Source organism: Talpa occidentalis, unplaced genomic scaffold (genome assembly GCF_014898055.3).
Source record: "Talpa occidentalis isolate TD23 unplaced genomic scaffold, MPIMG_talOcc4v2.1 talOcc4.16, whole genome shotgun sequence".
In the NCBI taxonomy this organism is placed as follows: domain Eukaryota; kingdom Metazoa; phylum Chordata; class Mammalia; order Eulipotyphla; family Talpidae; genus Talpa; species Talpa occidentalis.
The window spans coordinates 71,820,796-71,839,300 of NW_023601653.1; the positions used below are offsets into that span (position 1 = coordinate 71,820,796).

At 44.5% G+C, this 18,505-nt stretch overlaps 1 long non-coding RNA gene across 1 annotated transcript in view; it reads right to left on the reverse strand.

Moving 5' to 3' along the window:
- Window positions 1-16,967: 16,967 nt before the first annotated feature.
- The window catches only part of LOC119247817 (uncharacterized), a 38,330-nt gene continuing 36,792 nt past the window's right edge, over window positions 16,968-18,505 (reverse strand). The window contains exon 3 of the long non-coding RNA XR_008552289.1: window positions 16,968-17,095. This is a non-coding gene — a long non-coding RNA (uncharacterized LOC119247817). The remainder of the gene's footprint in view (window positions 17,096-18,505) is intronic.

Sequence of the window (18,505 nt, forward strand, 5' to 3'; positions counted from 1 at the left end):
ACAGCTACGTTCAGTATAAAATGACACTCCTCTTGGGTTGAATATTTGTATTTGACCAGAGGCTTCTAGTGCAGTAAAGGTGTAGGCGGAGTCAGCAGGAGGGCACTGCAGCCATTCTCTCAGGCTGGTGGAAGAAATATTCTGCGCAAAGAGCCTTTCATTTCCTTTTGAGTCACCGCAGGCAATGGTTTATCCTTGACCTACCCTGAAGTTCTGACACCCCATCCTTCCCCTCAATGCTCCTCTATCCTCCCGTGCCCACAGACTTACCTATTATGGGTCTGCTCTTGTTCCTCTGCTGGGCTCCAAGGGCAAGCAATAGACACAGCATTCTCCTCCACTAATCAAAGGAAGAGGACTTTTTTGACCTTTTCCTCTCCGAGGTGCTCCTCCTCGGTAACAACTAGTATCAGACACTGTCAGCGGGCACTTTTTTAACAATAAATCTAAAATCAATCCTACTCCAATTTGCAACTAACCCATTTTGCTTTTTATCCTTTGTCACTGCATTTCTACCTGATAGACATTTCTTGCGTGACAGCTACATGTCAGAACTCATGCTCTGGGGCCCTAGGGCTCACTGCTGACCAGGGTCATAATTCAGCCCCATGTAGGAAGGCCATGGTAGAGTTATAGAGCAGGTGCTATGGAAGCAGAGAGAGTGGAAAATTGTCTTTGGCCTTGGAAACTAGGAGCACTTCACAAAGAAGGCATTTGGGATGGATTTTGAGGGATGAGTCTAGCAGGCAGTAAAGGAAAAGAGTGTGAACAAGGGTTTTTAAGTAGAGGCAACAATATATGCAAAATAAATATACTCTTAAAACACTTTTTTTGGAGGCTAATCAGCAGTCCTATATGGCTATGTGAAAGGCTAATGTGAAAAATTAATAGAGACTAATTAAAATGTATTGCACAGTTATTTAGAGCCAGGCACTATCTAAAGCTTAAGTGTAATCAACAGTCATGTGAGTTATATTATCCCCATTTTACTGATAAGGAAAGGAACAGAGATGTCAGGTGGAGGGTAGGATAGAAGGTATAAAAAGTGGGCAAATAGAATGGGGGTGGTCTGGAAATCTCCAGGCCAGACTGTAAAGGGCTTTGTGTGTCAAGAAGACAAATTTGCATTTTGTCTTCTTTTTTTCCCCTAGTCCTGATGCACACATATTTTTCTGGGGCTATACTGTTCAACAAATTTGAATTAAGTGTTTGTTTTCTATCTTTAATGCTTTGTCTCTTTGAATCCCTTGTAATGAGGTATATATATATATATATATATATTTAATTCTATGAATTTTTTTAAATTGCTTTAAAGCTAGTATAAGCTGGTTTGTATTTGTTTTAAGGGTTATATGCTCAAAACTCCACAAATGTATGTTTTCACATCATACCCATCAGCCAAGCCCCCATAATCCTCCAGCACATTCCATTGGGGCCCCTCCCTCCCCTCCTTCTTAGCCACTACCCTTCCCTTCTGGTTGCCTCAGTTTTGCTGTTAAATTGTCAAGGGTTTGTTACTGCTTTGAGGCAACAAGTGTTGGTGAGGCTGTGAAGGAAAAGGAACCCTTGTGCACCGCTGATGGGAGTGTAGATTGGCCCAACCCCTATGGAAAACAGTATGGAGGTTTCTCAAAATATTAAAAAACAGACCTACCACATGACCTGGCAATTCTACTCTTAGTCATCCACCCAAAGAATGTAAAAACACTAATTCAAAGGGATGTATGCATCCCTGTGTTCACCTTATTTACAAAAGCCAAGTTATGGAAACAATTGAAGTGTCCAAGGACAGAGGAATGGGTCTGAAAAATGTGGTATAAATCCACAATGGAATACTATTCAGCTATAAAAAAGATGGATACTTGTCATTTATGGCAACATGGATAGAACATGGCTATGTGTTTACATAGCCATGTAGAAGATAATGCTAAGTGAAATAAGTCAGAAGGAGAAAGACAGATACCATATGGTATCTCTTATATGTAGAATACAGAGAAACAAAACCAAGGGTCAGGCAAAACCAATGACCTTGTCCTTTAGGTTGATGTTTCTCATGCTCTGTTCTACTGAACCCTGGGGCCCTTTGGCAGTGCTTCAGGAGATTTCGAGTCTCAAGGATTTGGTGGATCACTTGCTTCCAACTGCTATTGGTTATATTTTATGGACGGCTGAATATTTCATATAGAAAAGTTGTGGGCCTCTCTGGTGGCACAAGAGGTTAAGCACCACACTGTGAAGCATTCCGCAGCCTCTGCAGCATGAGTTTGATCCCCGGCCAGCCAGAGAGAAACCCACATGGCACAGCAGATCTCTCTTGTCTCACCCGCTGCTCCCCTCAGCAGTGTGTTTCAGTCAGTCTGCTTGTTCTGTTCCCCACTCTGTCTCTCGTGAATCCTCCCACCCCCTCACCCCCTCTCTGATCTGTACCCCAGCTCTTGTATGCACAAATAAATAAATCTTTTAAAAACAACTACAGCAACAAAAAAAGTTGTGCTGTTGTTCAAAGGAATGTCAAAAAAGCACTCCTTTGGCTCTAGGAGTCCTAGAGTTTTCAATAAGAGATTAAATGATCATAGTTTATTCTGTAGCTCTTTGTGGAACAGGATTAGATGGAGGACACTGAGGATAATGAACTTTATTTTCAAGAAAGAAAAATGTTATTTTGCCTTTTCTGACTGCCTTCTTTCACATATCCATATATCTTTGCCACTCTCTCATTTCTTTTATATTGTGGTACAAGACACACAACCTAAAATTTACCATCTTAACCCTTTTTAAGTGTATGATGGTGTTAACTATCTGCATATCATTGTCCAGATCTCTAGAACTTTTCATCTTACATGACTGGAAAGTATGTATCACTGACCAGCAATTCCCCATGTCTCCCTCACCCAACTCTTGCAACTACCATTCTATGTTCTCCTTTCATAGGTTTATTTTATTTTATTTTTTAAAGATTTATTTATTTATTTATACAAGCACTAGGCACAGTCAGAAGCGCAGGAGAGTGAGAGAATTCACCAGAGCCAGAGAGGGGAACAGAACAGGCAGACTGAAAAAACACACTGCTGAGGAGAGCAGCGGGCTTGGCAGGAGAGGTCTGCGTGCCATGTGGGACCCTCGCTGGCAGCCAGGGATGGAACCGGCGCTACAGAGGCTGCGGGCAGCTCTGCAGCCCATCGCTCAACCGCTGCACCACTGGGGAGGCCCCTTTCATAGGTTTAACTACTTTAGATACCTCAAGTAAGGGGGAATGTTCATGCAGCATGTGTTCTTCTGTGACTGACTGACTTCTCCAGGTATAATGTTGCACAGCTTATTCATGTGATAGCACAGGACAGGGTTCCATCTTGGTTGAAGCTAATATTATTACACTGCATGTATAGGTCACATTTTCTTCATCCATTCATCAGTAGCTGCCTATTTATGTTGTTTTCACCTCTTGCCTATTGTGAATAAAGGGGCAAGAATATGAGAATACGTGAGTGCAAATATCTCTTTGAGAATCTGCTTTCAATTCTTTTGTATATACACCCAGATCATATAGGAGATCATTTAGTAGTTCTATTTAAAAAATATGAGGAACCTCCATCCAGTTTTAATAGCAGTTGTACTACTTTACATTCCCACAACAGCACACAAGGGTTAATTTCTCTGCATCCTTGGCAACATTTGTTCTTTTCTGTTTTTGTTTTATAGTGACGATCTTAATGGGTGTGAAGTGATAGATGATTGTGGTTTTGAAATGCACTTCCTGATGATTTGTGATCTTGCACATCTTTTCATATCCCTCTTGTCGTTTGCACATCTTTTTTGTGTGTGACAAATACCTATTTAAGTCTATTGCCCATTTTCAAATAAAGGTAGTTTTTTGTTTTATTTTGTTTTATTTTTGTTTTTGCTACTGAGTCATAGGAGTTCCTTATGTTTTTGTATATAAATACTGTGTGTGGGTGGGGGTGGTGTGTGTATGTGTACGTGGGTTGTGGTTTGCAGACATTTTCTTCCATTCTATCAATTGCCTTTTAATCCTGCTGATTATTTCCTTTGCTGTGTAGAAGTCTGCTGTCATCTTTTGTTTGTCTATTTTTGCTTTTGTTGTCTGTGCTTTTGGTATTATATCTACTGCCTTTTGTAGTTTTATTTTATTTTTTTTTAAGATTTATTTATTTATGTATACAAAGAGTTGGGGTACAGGCCAGATGTTTGAAGGATGAGAGGACTCACCAGAGACAGAGTGGGGAACAGAACCGGCAGATTGACTGAAGTACACTGCTGAGGGAAGCAACCAGCGAGTCAGGAGAGGTCTGCGGCACCATGTGGGTTGCTCCCTGGCTGGCTGGGGGATCGAACTTGTGCTGCAGAAGCTGCAGATTGTTTCATAGTGTGGTGCTTCATAGTGCAGCTGCGGTTTCTTCACAGTGCTTAACCCCTTGTGCCACCAGGGAGGCCCCCCTTTTGTAGTTTTAATTGAGCATTTCATATGAGGAATTCATCTTCTCTCTTTCTTAGCATATCAGTAATACCTTTTCATTTTCTACTTGTTTGATTGTTGCCCTAGAGTTTGCAGTATAAAGTCACAACTAATTCATCCACTTTCAAATGACACTATATGCCTTTTTACATGTGATGTAAATACAATGTATTAACAAAATAGTATGAATTCCTTCTTCCCATCCTTGTATTGTTGCTGTCATTCATTTCACTTACGCATAAGCATATATTTGCATATGTAATTGGATGCATTGTTATTTTGAACAAACTATTACCTTTTTGATGAATTAAGAAAGTTTTTGTTTTATCTTCACTTATTCTTTCTTTGATGTTCTTCTTTTCTTTATATAGATCTGAGATTCCAATGTATATAATTTTGCTTCTCTGAATAATTTAATATTTCTTTAATTGCAAATACACTGACAATTCCTTTAATGTTTCTCTGAGAAAGGTATTTATCCTTCACTTTTGAAAGATAATTTTGCAGGGTACAGAATTCTAAGTTTGGTAGAGTTTTTTTCTCCTTGATGCTTAAAATATTTTACTCCACTCCTTCTGTTCACAGGGTTACAGAGGAAAAGTTGTATATAATTCTTATCCCTTTAGAGATTAGGCAGGTTTTTTTTTCTTCTGGCTTATGTCAAGATTTTTTTCTTTTCTTTCTTCCTTTCCCTTTCTTTCTTTCCTGCAATTTGAATTTGATATGTGTATGTGTAGTTTTGAGGTGCCGATCCTGCTTGGTATTCTCTGAGATTCCTGGATCTATGAATTAGTGTCTGATATTAATTTGGGGGAAATTCTGTCAATATTACTTCAATATTCCCTCTGTTCCTTCCTTTCTTCTTCTGATATTCTGTCACACATACGTTTTGTAGCTGCCCAATAAATCTTAGATACTCAGTTTTTTTTTTCCAGGTCTTTCCTCCTCTGCTTTCCTGTTTGGGAAGTGTCTGTTGAGATAGCCTCAAGCACTGGGATTCCTTCCTCAACTGTGCCCAATCTACTAATGAGCCCATCAAAAGCATTCTGCATTTCTGTTGCAGTTACTCAATTCTGCTGTAGTGTTTTTGATCTCTAGCTTTCTCTTTGATTCTTTCTTAAAATTTCCATCTCTCTGCTTACATTGCTGATCTACTTCTTCCACTAAAGCCTTTAGAATATTAATCATAGTTGTTTAAAGTTCCCAGTCCAACAATTCTAACATCTGTGTCACTTCTGAGTCTTCTTCTAATACTTACTCCTCTCTTCAAACTTTGGTTTTTGCCTTTCAGTATGGCTTGTAATTTTTTCTTCCTAACCAGACATGATTTCCTGAGTAAAGGGAACTGCAGTAAACAGGTCTCTAGTAACATGGTGCTGAGGTGTGGCACAAGGGGACGCTGCCTATAATCCCATGTTTAGGCTTCAGTCTTTAACTGACTCTGCGCCCGAGGACTGTGACCAACACAAGTACGTTTCAGTCCCTCACCCCAATGCTGTAGGTGAGGCGGGACGTCTAGTGGCCTAGAGGGGCTGTCTCCCTCCCCACATGGAATGCTGGAGCAAGCTGTAACGTGGTGTTTCCCTTTCCCACTGGCTGGGCTCTGAAGACATCAGTAGGTTAGATTTTGGTAAAATTATCTCTCTTGAAGCAGGCCCTGTCATGGGCAGAATGCTCTGGTATATTTCAAAATGGTTCCGTCCCCCAATTCCCTGCCAGAAGCATGAGGGGATACTCATTGTGAGAACTTCATTGAGATCCTGGAGATAAAACTGACAAGCATGTGGGACCCCTCTGGAGCTATAAACTCACACTCGTCCCTTCTGTGCCGCCAATAAGCTGTCAGTTGTAGTTTCAGTTTTCCTACCTTGGCTGATTATGAAGGTTTCTGCTTATGGGTTTCTGTTCCAGTAAGTCGTGATTTTCTGTATTGGCCTGTCGTTTTCCAATTTGGGGGGTGGAAGGCAGTAGTTTGCCTTGCAACTACTCTGATGAATCTAAGATCTGTCAGTTTTTCAGTTTGTTCAGCTTTCACTTGTTGTCAGGATGGAGTAATAATTCCAAGTTTTCTGTGCCAAAGCAGAAACCAGATCTAGGAGACCCTTTCCATACGTGGTATGTATAAAAATCTGGTTCACATTCTCCTTGGACCTGCATAGTAACTCTTGGGCAAAAAATTGTTATTTCTGCCAGTGTCAGCTAGCAGCTGAAATGTAAGGATCACAGGCCCACAGTCTGTGGAGTTCCCCCTAATCTGCTTGCCTGGAGGAAATCATCATAGATCAATGTTAATTCTGAATCAAGAGAGAACAGGGAACATTTGGAAGTGCATGGAGACACTTTTGGTTGTCACAACTAAGGAAGCTGCTGCAGGCATCTAGCAGGTAGAGGATGTTACTAACCATCCTAATTTGGGCAGGACACCTCCCCACAAAAAAACAAAAACAAAAACAATAACTATCCAGTCCCAAATATGAATAGCTGAGGTTGAGAAACTCTACACTGGATTAGCCTTGCAGCTTTCTTTCTCCATTCAACCTGGCAACCTTCTTTATTGCACCTAGTGTTCAACCAATTTGATGCTTCCAGCTCTGTTTTCTGACCTTGATATTTGACTGTTCTCTTGATTGTTTTGGGGATTGTCACCATTTATATGAAGCCTGTCAAGATGGAGCCAACATCTTGCCATCTGTCTGTAGCCCCTCAGAGAGTCTGCTCATTGCTTCTTCTCCTTACCTTGCTCCACATTTCTCATTCAATATTCGTTGAGCCCTTATTATGTTCCAGGTATATTATTTCAATATGAAGGAAGGATTGCTATCCCTGCTGTTTTATAGATGGGGAAGTTAGAGCTCAAAGAAGTTAGAGGTTGTCTCCCAAATCACAGAGCTCAGAATTGACTTGCTAGTCAGACACAGCTGCTGAGAAGCTACCATAGCCTTCTCCCTCCTGGGACTTGTGGGTTCCCGGATCCTCTGGCTAACTAGTATCAGCATCTGCCAAAACTGGTGAAACCAAGGCAGGGGTGAGGAGGTAACACCATCATGGCAAAGAGAGGAATAGAACCCCATGTTCCAAGTCCCCACCCAGGTGCTCAGCAGGCCTCCCAGAGAGTGTGAATGGGTTTTGATGGGGGATAATAGTCTCTTTCCAAATACACTCAAGGCTGGCTTTTCTTATTGAGCAATTCAGCTTTCAAATGCTTGGTACATAGAGCAAAGGATGGGTGTTTTGTCTTCTTTTTCCCCCTGCCTTTTTCTTTTTTAGGGAAAGCAATTTGCTCCTTTCTGATTTAGAATGAGATCTGGCAAGTAAGTGCTTGTTCTCCCTCCTTCCCTGGTCCCCCAACCTCCCCCACCCTTCAGTTAAAAAAAAGTTGTGGGGGGGGAGAAAGGGGGAATAAGAACACAGGATCCATGCTAAGCAAAACTATTTGCATAAGCTGTACACTTGGTTCTTAGAGCCCGGGCTGATCTAACCTATGACAAATTCCTCCGTCTCGGCTACCTGCCAGCTGCGTTTTCATCGGGTCTGGCAAGACAACTGAAGTCTACATTCTGTACTAATTAACGACCTTCAGGGGAGAAGACCACCAATTGCAATGCCAGCACACTTCGCTTGTTAAAGGGGACAGGGGGCCTTGTTGGACAAGGCCCAGGCTTTTTTCTTTAGGATGGTGGGTGGGTAGGCAGGCCAGGAGGCTTGAGGAGTGGACTGCTGTGGGGGGTGGGGGGGGTGCGGTAAACATACCAGAAAGACAAACTCTAAGTTGCAGCGGCGGTGGGGAAGACATCTGCACGTGCCAGAACATGGCGGGGAACCTGACTTCTGCAAGGTGACTCTGCAGCACGTAAAAAGGGGTCTGGGCGTGAGGGCCTTGCCTTTTGAGAATGGACTTTGCTGGCCCTGCAATCTGCAGGCAGTGCCCAGGCTGCAAAGGGTAGCCCTGTCTGAAAACATCAGGGCAGCCTCATCTTCTGGCTCCCCAGTGGGAGCAGCCACCTCGTCTGCCAGCCGCACCCACGCAGCAGGGAGTCATGGTCTGTACATCACCTTCTGCTGCAGAGACCACAGGTCTGTGGCTGCAAGATACATAGGGTGACAACACTCTCCTCCCCTGATTCCACCTACTTCATTATTCTTTACCAGTGGGGGCTGCGGGCATAAGAGGACTTTTTAAAAAAGATTTATTTTGTTTATTTATGCATACAAGAGCTGGGGTGTAGGGCACAGAGGTGTTGAGTGTGAGAGAATTCACCAGAGACAGAGTGGGGAGCAGAACAGGTGGATCTACTGAAACACACTGCTGAGGGGAGAAGCGGACGAGACAGGAGAGGTCTGCTGCGCCATGTGGGTTGCTCCCTGGCTGGGGTTGAACTCATGCTCCAGTGGCTGGTGATAGCTTTATAGTGCTGTGACTTAACCCCTTGCACCACCAGGGAGGCCCATAAGAGCACATCATTACAGAACATTTGGAGTGGGGAAAAGATTCATCCATTATCTCCCCCTCTGACTGCTGCTCACGTGTGCACTGCTATCCAGTGGTGATAGAGCTCTAGTAGCCATCATTTTTTTTTTCTTCTTTACTTGGATGGAAGAGGGTCTCTAATCACGACACATGGAGACCAAATGGACTCTAAGAGGCCGTGTCCCTGATCTTCCTGGCTCCAAGAATGACCCCGTAGACGTGACTCCCCAGTGCAGGGTGACACAGTCATTTTTAAAGAATGAACGGGGCCCCCGGGGTTCTCCCCTCCCCGTGTACTTGTTGGATGGCATGTGTGGGGCACCTCTTTGTGGAGAGGACGTAGGTCCAGCTCCTGGTTGATGCTCCCCTTAGGTCCTTCTCCCTTCCTCCCAGCAGAGTCACTCCTTGAAGAAACACCGAACCCGCACAACCCCTTGGCACTCCGGTCTCCAAAGTCTCTGACTTGCAACTAGTTCCTTTCTTCCAGCCCATCCACTGAACCGTGGGAGGTAAAAAAGAGGCCCATTGTCCTTTCTCTCAAGTGGAGCCTGGAGGAGAAAGATGGGGTACCCCTCTACTCACCCCTAGTCCCTGCAGGCCCCCAGCTACCCCCATATCACCAGCCCCATGCTTCATTAAGGGAGCACAATGTGTCCCCGTGGTCGCCTGCCAGCCGGGATGTCCTGTGTGACAGCAGATGCAAAGAGAATGAACAGGCGGCTGAAAGAGCTGGGGACAAAAAGAGCACATTGTCCAGCGCTCTGAAAGGGCTGCCTGAGAGGGGACATATGCATCTGAAAAAAATACCCCAGTGGGTCTCCCCCCTGCTGGCCTCAGCCCGCCCTCACCCAAACCTTCAACCGATAAGCACAATGGTGTCCCCAACCAGGCAGAGCCAGGCCAGGGCCAGGCCAACAGCAGGAGGGGGGCCAGAGGATGAGCGTAGAGGGAAGGGTCTCAAAGGCCCAGGTTCCCTCAAGGGAAATTCTCCACCCTGTGCCCTTCAGTTAGCAAATCACAGAACTAGTGCTGGGAGCACCAGGTGATGCCTGGCCTCGGCCCCTTACCTGGAGGCTAAAAGACAGAGGCGCTGGATAGATGGAGAGTTGACGTGTGCCCCAGTGGAGACAGAGGTGGCCAAGCACCCAGCCCCCCACCTGCTGCTCTGTCTACCTTTGGTGCCCCAGCTCCACCTCCAGAGGGGGAAGAGGGACTTTCCAAAGGGCTTAGATGCTCTGGTGAACCTTCCCTCTGCTGCTCTACCAACCCAAATTCCTGTGGGGAGGGACTTGCCACACACATCCTTACACATACATGCCAGGGCTTGGTGGGATTGGTGAGACCGGGGTCCCAAGAAATGGGAGAAGTGGAAACCAGCTGACCCACCAGCCGCCATTTTGGGAGTCACAATGTCATGGCTTTGCTAAAGGAGAGGTTCATGCTCACAAGTCAATGCAAGAGACCAAGTCTTTTCTTCTGTGAACTTGGGTCATGTGGGAGACCTCCGTAACCTCACCTGCAACGTCCAAAAATGAGGGCTAATTCTAATGCCAACTCCAATCTCCTCCTCAGCACTGGTTCTGGTGCTAAGACTGATGCTCGCAACATCTGCCCTGCCTCTCCCAGAGCGCCACTTGAAGAGCAAATGCAGCACCATGAGTGAAAGCTCTTTGGAGACAATAGAGCACTGTAGAAACCAGAATATTATTTTAACACCAGAAAACAGGGAAAGCTGTGGAGGCCCCGGGACCATATTCCTTGGGAAGGTATTTTCTAACCAGAAATTGCTTCTTGATTTAGACTTTTTGGAGGAGGACTTGGTGGGAGTCAAGCTTCTTTTAAAAATCAATTTTGAATTTATAATGCCTCCTTTTACCCACGATGGGCACAGCAAACGCTCCTCATCAAGGAAGGCGTTGGGGGGACCACTTGCCCTTTAGTCTGTCTCCAGTGAGTTTCCTCATGTGAGAAAGTTCCCCCTCCACCTGGGGCCACTTCCTCTTTCCTCCTCAGCCCCTCCCAAGGTGTACTTAAGAGGACCCCACAGACTCAGACTCCCTCCCCCGGGGGGAATGAGCTCACTGGCTGTGTGCGAGCAGATGTGGGGAAGCCTGTGTGGTCTCTCCCAACAGCTGTTCGGAATTCTTTTCCCCTGAAAGTTTCCATTCTGTATATGGGGAGGTGGGCAGGGGGAAGGGCCAGCGGACAGCAAGGAAAGAATGTCTGCTCTCCACCCTGCTTTGGAGCTGTTTTGTTTCTTCGAGATCCTGATGTTTCAGAGACATTGTACATACTGGAAGATGTCAGAAATGGGCTTATTTTGTTCCAGATGTAGGACACCAGGACCTTCGACTCGGATTATGCATGTTGTGTTGCTATGTCAACACACACACACACACACACACACACACACACACAAACCAAACTGCGCTCTGCTGTGGAAGGAACAAGCAATCTAAGAGAAATAATTTTTTTTTTCTCACAAGAATTTCCCATCGTGAAGTCAAGTAACATCCCTGAACCAATTAGAGGTCTGGTAAATGTCACATTGCCCGGATGGAGCTGTAGGAAGAGGTTAAGAGTGACGTTGGGACTTGAGCTGGTGGGAAGGCTGCACTATGGGCTGGGTACCCTAAATGGAGTGAAAGGGTGAGCAGATGTGGGGGGATCAGGTGCTCTCCTTGCCCACATGCATCCTATATACAAATGTCCATAGGACTCCTTACGGGTTTCTGGAACTGGAGAAGTCCATGGCAGGCCAAACGGTTTATCTCCACCTCCAAACAGGCTCATGACCACAGCAGCTCTCTCACTTGTAAAATTTATCCAAGATAAAGAATCCAGATTCACTAGTAAGTTGTTCCAGAGTTTTAGGGCCGTAACTGTTGACAAATCTTAGCTTCTCACTCCTTTGGCAACCTAGTGGTCACAACACGAATCCTGGTCTTAAACTTAGGGTGCCATTGAACCCCAAAGAGGTGCTGAAAGGACTCACTGAACAGATAGCATTGAGTACCTACAGAGAAAGGTTATATGGCAGGTGCTGGGTATTCTAAGGCAAATGTGGATTTTCTTGCCTTAAAGATGCTTACAGTATAGGAAGCAATTAGAGCATAATGTCAGAAAGTTTATTATAGGCAACAATAATTTACAAGAAAATTGCTGACTCTACTTAGAGGTTGGGGGATGATAAGCTTCATGGAAAAAGTTAGAGTTTTCTGGGCTTTGAAGGATGAATAGGAGCTTGACAGGTAGGCAAAGGAGGAACTGGCATTTCAGGCACAGGGATCAGTAAATGTCGATATATGAGCAACGGACCAGAATTCCCTCTGATTCCCACCAAGGTTGTGCTCTCACACTTAACATAAGATCAAGCAGCGTACGCTAAAGAAATACTAATTAAATTAATGAACACAATGTTTCATAAAATTGTCCCGGGATTTGAAAAACCAGTAGGTGCAAATGCCCCTAGGGCCTTTCATTAATTGGCTGGCAACCAAGACAGAGGGCCTGACACTGTGGATGAAGAGAAGTTTGTAGCTGAGTGTCCAGCATATCGAGGCAATTAATCATTCACTTCTTCAGAGAGAAAAAGGACTCCAAGGTGAGGTTATGACAGCTTTAGCCCTCCCAGGGAAAGCTAGCCTCTTGCTGAGAGGAGGGAGCATGGAATTGGATCGAGGAAGGGACTCATGGGTCTACTGTGTGGCCTTGGGCTGCTCTCAAGTGTTTCTGCTGCAAGTCCACTTTCCCTCCTGGCTGGGCTGGAGGAGCAATAAAATGTGATCATGGTGACTGCAATAGCAGCAGTAACCATGGAAACTTCCCGTGAGCCAGGCTCAGTTCTGAGCACTTCATATTTATTAACTCACTTAATCCTAACGATTCTGTGAGGTAAGTGTGACTATCAGCGCCTTTTTATAGACAAGGAGGCTGAACAGTCAAGTCAAGCAATTTGCCACTGTCACATCGCTAATGGACGGAGAGACTGGGGTGCAGCCAGGCAGTGTGGTCTCAGAGCCCGGGATCCTGTCCCTGTCCCTCTAGGTCTCTTTCCAGTGAAATAGGGCAAACCTGAACCTTTTCCCTGCCCTTGGACACCCCACTACTGAGTTTCAAGTCATAACAAATACGGTTGTTACCATAACTGCCTTTCAGAGGCGTTCTCCTCATCTCCCAGCTTCACTTCTTCCTAATCTCGGCCAGAGTGGGAGCAGGGGGGCTGCATGTGGCTGACAGAGAAAAACATGGCTGTCAGAGCAAAGATGGGGTGATATCCAATATTGTTTGATAAGATGCCTGGGCATCTCTGTGTCCCAGATAGTCCTTTTCTTTTATGAAAAGCCCCCTTGAACTTCTACTTGATCTTTCCAAAATCCTAAAAGAAAATGATCTCATTATGTGGATGGGAAAGTTTATTAAGTAGAACTGAGCCTGGTTCACAAGGGCAAAAATACAGGTACCACTCATAGGCCCCCGGAGTCAGGATAAGAAAGGCACTCTATGTCGTGTGAACCCACAGCTCATGTGACGAGTCCAGAACCACACTAGAATGGCGGTGCTCATGCCTCCATCCCACTGCTGCAGACAACAGGCCACAAGTCCATCAGGATGTTTTCCCTACTGAGTTTGGCTGTTGCTAAGTAGACTTCTCAGTTTAGTGCTTCAGAGAGTCACCAAAGTACTAAAGTTATCTCTTCATCTTATCTGACCCTTGAGATGAAACCCCTTTGAACTTCCTCGACCAGTCATTATCTGTTTGAAAGTCTCAGAGGGCATTCAGTTCCCTCTCAGGCCAGTGTGCTGTCTCCCAGGCGAGCTGGCAATTTTCTCACTGTAAGACTATTGGTCTAACTAGTAATTGTCCCCTCTTTTGTGGAACCCAGAGTAGGAGGAACAAAAATCCAAACAGTGGGCTTATATTAGGCTGAACAAACAAATTTTCCGTTGCCAGATCCTTCTAAAAATAAGATCTAAATATCCTTAAAACTACTGCCTAGAATTGTATCAGGTTTATTTACAGTGTGACTGGCACCCCATCCCATTGAACAGTGCACAACCCATGCAACTGTCCATTGAGGCCTCATTATGTCTCCCTTGAAAGCTTATAGTATAGTTGGAGAAGTGGCATCTGAACAAACAACCACAATTCGGCCTCATCAGCACTATCCCTGAGGCATATCCAAGAGCACAGAGTAGGAGAAAACGAAGACTCTCTAGGGAAGCCTTCCCAGCACAAGCACCCTTAAGTGTGAGCACTGAATGATGAATAGAGTTCCCAAGCAGAGCAGAGCAGGGGAGGACGTGCCTCTGGGCAGAAGGATGGGAAGGCAGAGAGTGAGCGCGTGGTGAATGGTTCATTCTGTGTGGGGCGGGGTGGGGGACGAGGTGTGGGGCTGGTGTCGTTGGCTTGCCCTGTTCTCAGACCACACGGGCGATGCCTCGGTGCTTGCAGTGAGGTCAGGGCCCTCCCAAGAAATCCTCTTGTCTGTGCCTCCCGGGCTGTCTGGGTAGGAAAGGTCCTCAGAGACAAGCATGTCCAATGTGGAGATGAGATGGAGAGATTTAGTATTTTTAAGGCAAAAACCCCAAGCCTCAGTGCCACAGTGCATCACTGTGTAGAAGGGAGAGCAACAATTCTTGGCCTGTTCGCACGGGTCAGGGAAGGGAGGCTCTCTGGGAGAGAGGTGAGAGCTAGACTGTTCCCAGAGGCTCCAGTCTCTGTTTGTGCAGACAGCATGGAATCTTTTCAAGTCATGACCGTGTGGCATCCGCCGTTTCCCTCCAGGAAAATCCGTGACACGGTGAGGAATGGGCCAGCCTGGGCTGCCAGGGAAGGGGCCGGGCGCTCTGGGACTCTGCTCGTTCTGGTGGTCAATCCATCAGAGAGGTTCAAAGACCTTTTAGCTCGATCTCCAGCAGAAAGTAAAGACACCCCGTGGGGTGAAGGGAAGGGAGAGAGGATTTTCAGGGACCAGCCTTTCTCAGGAAAACTTTGTAAGGACAAACAATTCCACCTCTAACCCAGATCAAGGCCAGTACCAGGCCACAGAGGAAGCATCCAGTGTCTCTCCCTGCTCCTTTCCTCTGCAGCCATGGGGAGAAACTTCCAGGGGCCATAGGCCAAGGGCAGATGTTTGCTAACTGTCTGAGCCAGCACTAGCTCATCAAAACCAGATTTAACGGGGCCTCCCTCATGGTGAAAGGGGTTAAGTCTCAGCCCTATGATGCTATCACCAGCCACTGCAGCACGAGTTCAATTCCTGGCCGGGAAGCTGACCCACATGGTGCAGCAGACCTCTCCTGACTCGCCCGCTGCTCCCCTCAGCAGTGTATTTCAGTCAGTCTGTCTGTTCTGCTCCCCACTCTGTCTCTGGTGAATTCTTTCATGCCCCCCCCCCCACACCTCTGGCCTATATCCCAGCTCTTGTATGTATAAATAAATAAAATAAATCTTTTTTTTAAAAAAAAAAAAACAAAACTAGATTTAGGGTATGTGTAACTATTCCAGAAACTTGTCTCTACCTTTGCCTGCAAGCAGAATCCAATGTCTGTGGTTTTACAAAATCATTGTTACCTCTTCCCCTCTCTCCAAGACTCATCAGAAACACTAGTGGTCGCTTACCGTTCCCTGAGCTCACCACAATCGCTCTGGGGCTATGTCGTTCCCAAAAAATAAAAAATAAAAACCTCATACTGGAAATGCTACCTGCCCACTGAGGGCTGACTCGCATATTGCCCATTCTCATACCAAGAGCGGGACCCCTTTCCTGTTTCTCCACAAGGACTCACTTTGTTGGTGGTGCCTTATCCTAGTCTCAGACAAAATTCAATTTGTAAAATTAAATTTTGGGTGCTTACATATCGTTCATCGGATTTTGAACTTTGTAAGGATAAGAAAGGGTTTTCCCAACCGAAATGCCCCCAAATAGATGACTGGGTCAAGAAATATGTGGTACAGATACACAATGGAATATTACTCAGCAATCAAAAAAGATAAACTCATGCAATTTGCAGCAACATGCATGGAGCTGGAAGGGATCATGCTCAGGGAAATAAGCCAGAAAGAAAAAGAAAAATGTTGGATGGGTGGTCTCATTCATAGCAGGAATTTAGGAAACCTAAATAAGGGACCAGGAAAAAGACTGATTATAATGAAGTAAAAATCAAAATCAACCAGTAAGTATAAACCAGAGACACACTACCGGGGTGCGGGGTGGAGGGAGTAGGATCAAAACAAGGTGGGTGGGAATTGTATGGGGACTATAACCAAGATGAAAATGCATACATTGTGCAAAAATGAAAAATGATGTAAAATATACGTAAAATGAAAAAAAAAGAAAGGGTTTCCCTTAGTTCTGATATAAATGCTTCATGTGCTGTCATCATGTGGAGGGAGAAAGAGGAAGAAATGGGAAGTAGGGAGGAAGGAGTCGGGAGGCAAGGCAGGTGGAACTGATGTATTTTTTTGAAGACTACACTTTTTTTGTTTATTTTTATTTTTTAATCTCAACCCTTTATTTTTAAAATTTTTTAATTTTATATATTTTTATCATTTTTCATTTTTGCACAATGTATGCATTTTCATCTTGGTTATAGTCCCCATACAATTCTCACCCCCCTTGTTTTGATCCTACTGCCTCTTCACCCCCACTTTTTTAAATTGAGGTATAATTGGCATATAAAACTATATTAAGGACTGCTCTGCTAATGATGTGATGATGTCTTATTTTGGAAATAAGACTTCATGCATACTGTGTTCTTAAGCGGATATAAAGAATTGTGCCTGAAAGAGAAATCCCATCAGCCTAGATACTTGCACCAAGATAGCTGCTTATGATGTGGCAACTCCATCTTTGAGTACATGAGAAGTATTACATACTTTCAATCACATTTGCCTTTATGTGTTTTCAATAAAGACTTCTTTTTTTTTTAATAATAAATTTTATTTTTATATTACCCATACAATTGCAGCCCCCCCATTCTGACCCCAATCCCTCCCCTCCCACCCCCGCCCCCCTAAAAGTGTCTCTGGTTCGTAGTTTTTTGTTGATTTTAAAGACTTCTTAAGCTCCCACTGTGTCTGGCAGCACACTAAAAAGGGACTCAAACGTGCAGGCAGATGTAGGCTCCGTCCTCAGGAAGCTCACAATCTAGAAAGGGAAGCCAAGAACCAACATATCAAACTCGCAGTCAAGACCCTTAGGAAGATTTACTTCAGCGTATGGAGACGTGAAAGCAGGGCTCTCCTGCAGGGAAGGTCTGGGGAGGAATGTAAATCTGTTTGCTTATTGCCAAAGAATGCTTCCCTTGGAAACTAGAGAGTGCCTCAGACTTAGCCCCAGTGATAAAGTGCCTCTAAACTGGGTCAGGGACAAAAACAAAAGACAGAGGATACCGTAAATAAGGAACTTAAAGGGCAGAAGGTGTCAGACCAAGTATTAAAGACTCAGCAAGGGAGAGTGAACTGGGAATTGAATGAATTCATGAGAGGTTTTGAAGACTTTCAATTTCAATCAATCGTTTCCCTTTTTAATAATTTCAGTAATTTTCTCTTTTTCCTAGCATATTATAACAACTTCAGAATTCATTTCTTCTTCATCATTCAACTTCATTGTCTCCTCAGTCTTTTCTGTCCTCTGCAGTGTTACAAGGCTGATTTCTAAAGTAAACACTTGATCATGTTACTTTCAAGTCTCAAAAATTCCACTGGAAAAGTCAAATTTAGATACATTCTAAGTCATTTTAACTGAAATCTGTGTTACCAAGTCCTCCATGTGATTCTGCGAAATTCTAAGATTTGTCAACTATTCTCATATGACTGATTTCTCCTACCGCAGAAACACAATTGACTCTGAAACAACACAAATTTGAACTTTGTGGGTCCAGTCATATATGGACAGATTTACAGTCCCTCCACTTCCTCCTCCCCCTCAATCCACTCAATAAGAAGATCCTCTTCTGATTTTATTAATAACATTTCTTTTCATTTGTGTACTTTACTGTAAAAACAGAGCATGTTATACAAAATATGTGTTAATCAACTGTGTGTGTTCTCAGTAAGACTTCGGTGATCATCAAGTTATTAGTAGTCAAGTTTTGGGGGAGTCAAGTTATAGAGGATTTTAGGCTACTTGAGCCATCAGGACTCTTGACCCCTGTGTTGTTCAAAGGTTAACTGTATATTCTCCCATGGCAAGAACCTTCCCTATTAATCCTAGGAGTCTCTCAGCTCAAGACCAGCACATGGCAAGTGTTCTAGAAAACATGGAAAGATAACATGCATCAAAAGCTGCTTCTCAAGTGGAACACTCATGCTGTAGGAGTTAGGGCATATTTGGTATTTTATTGTGTTTATTTAGAGCTTATTGGGTGAGATAAAATGAACACAAGTGGCAAGTGAGACTGTTAAGAGGAAAAATTCACCCCCTAATGGTTTTACAGATTCCACCCTCATCTCATACAGCAGAGATCTCAGGTACCAAGGACTACAAGTACCAGCACGCCATGAACTGGACTTTTTGAGCAGGAAAGCTAGTATATAAGCAACCAAGGGTAGAGTT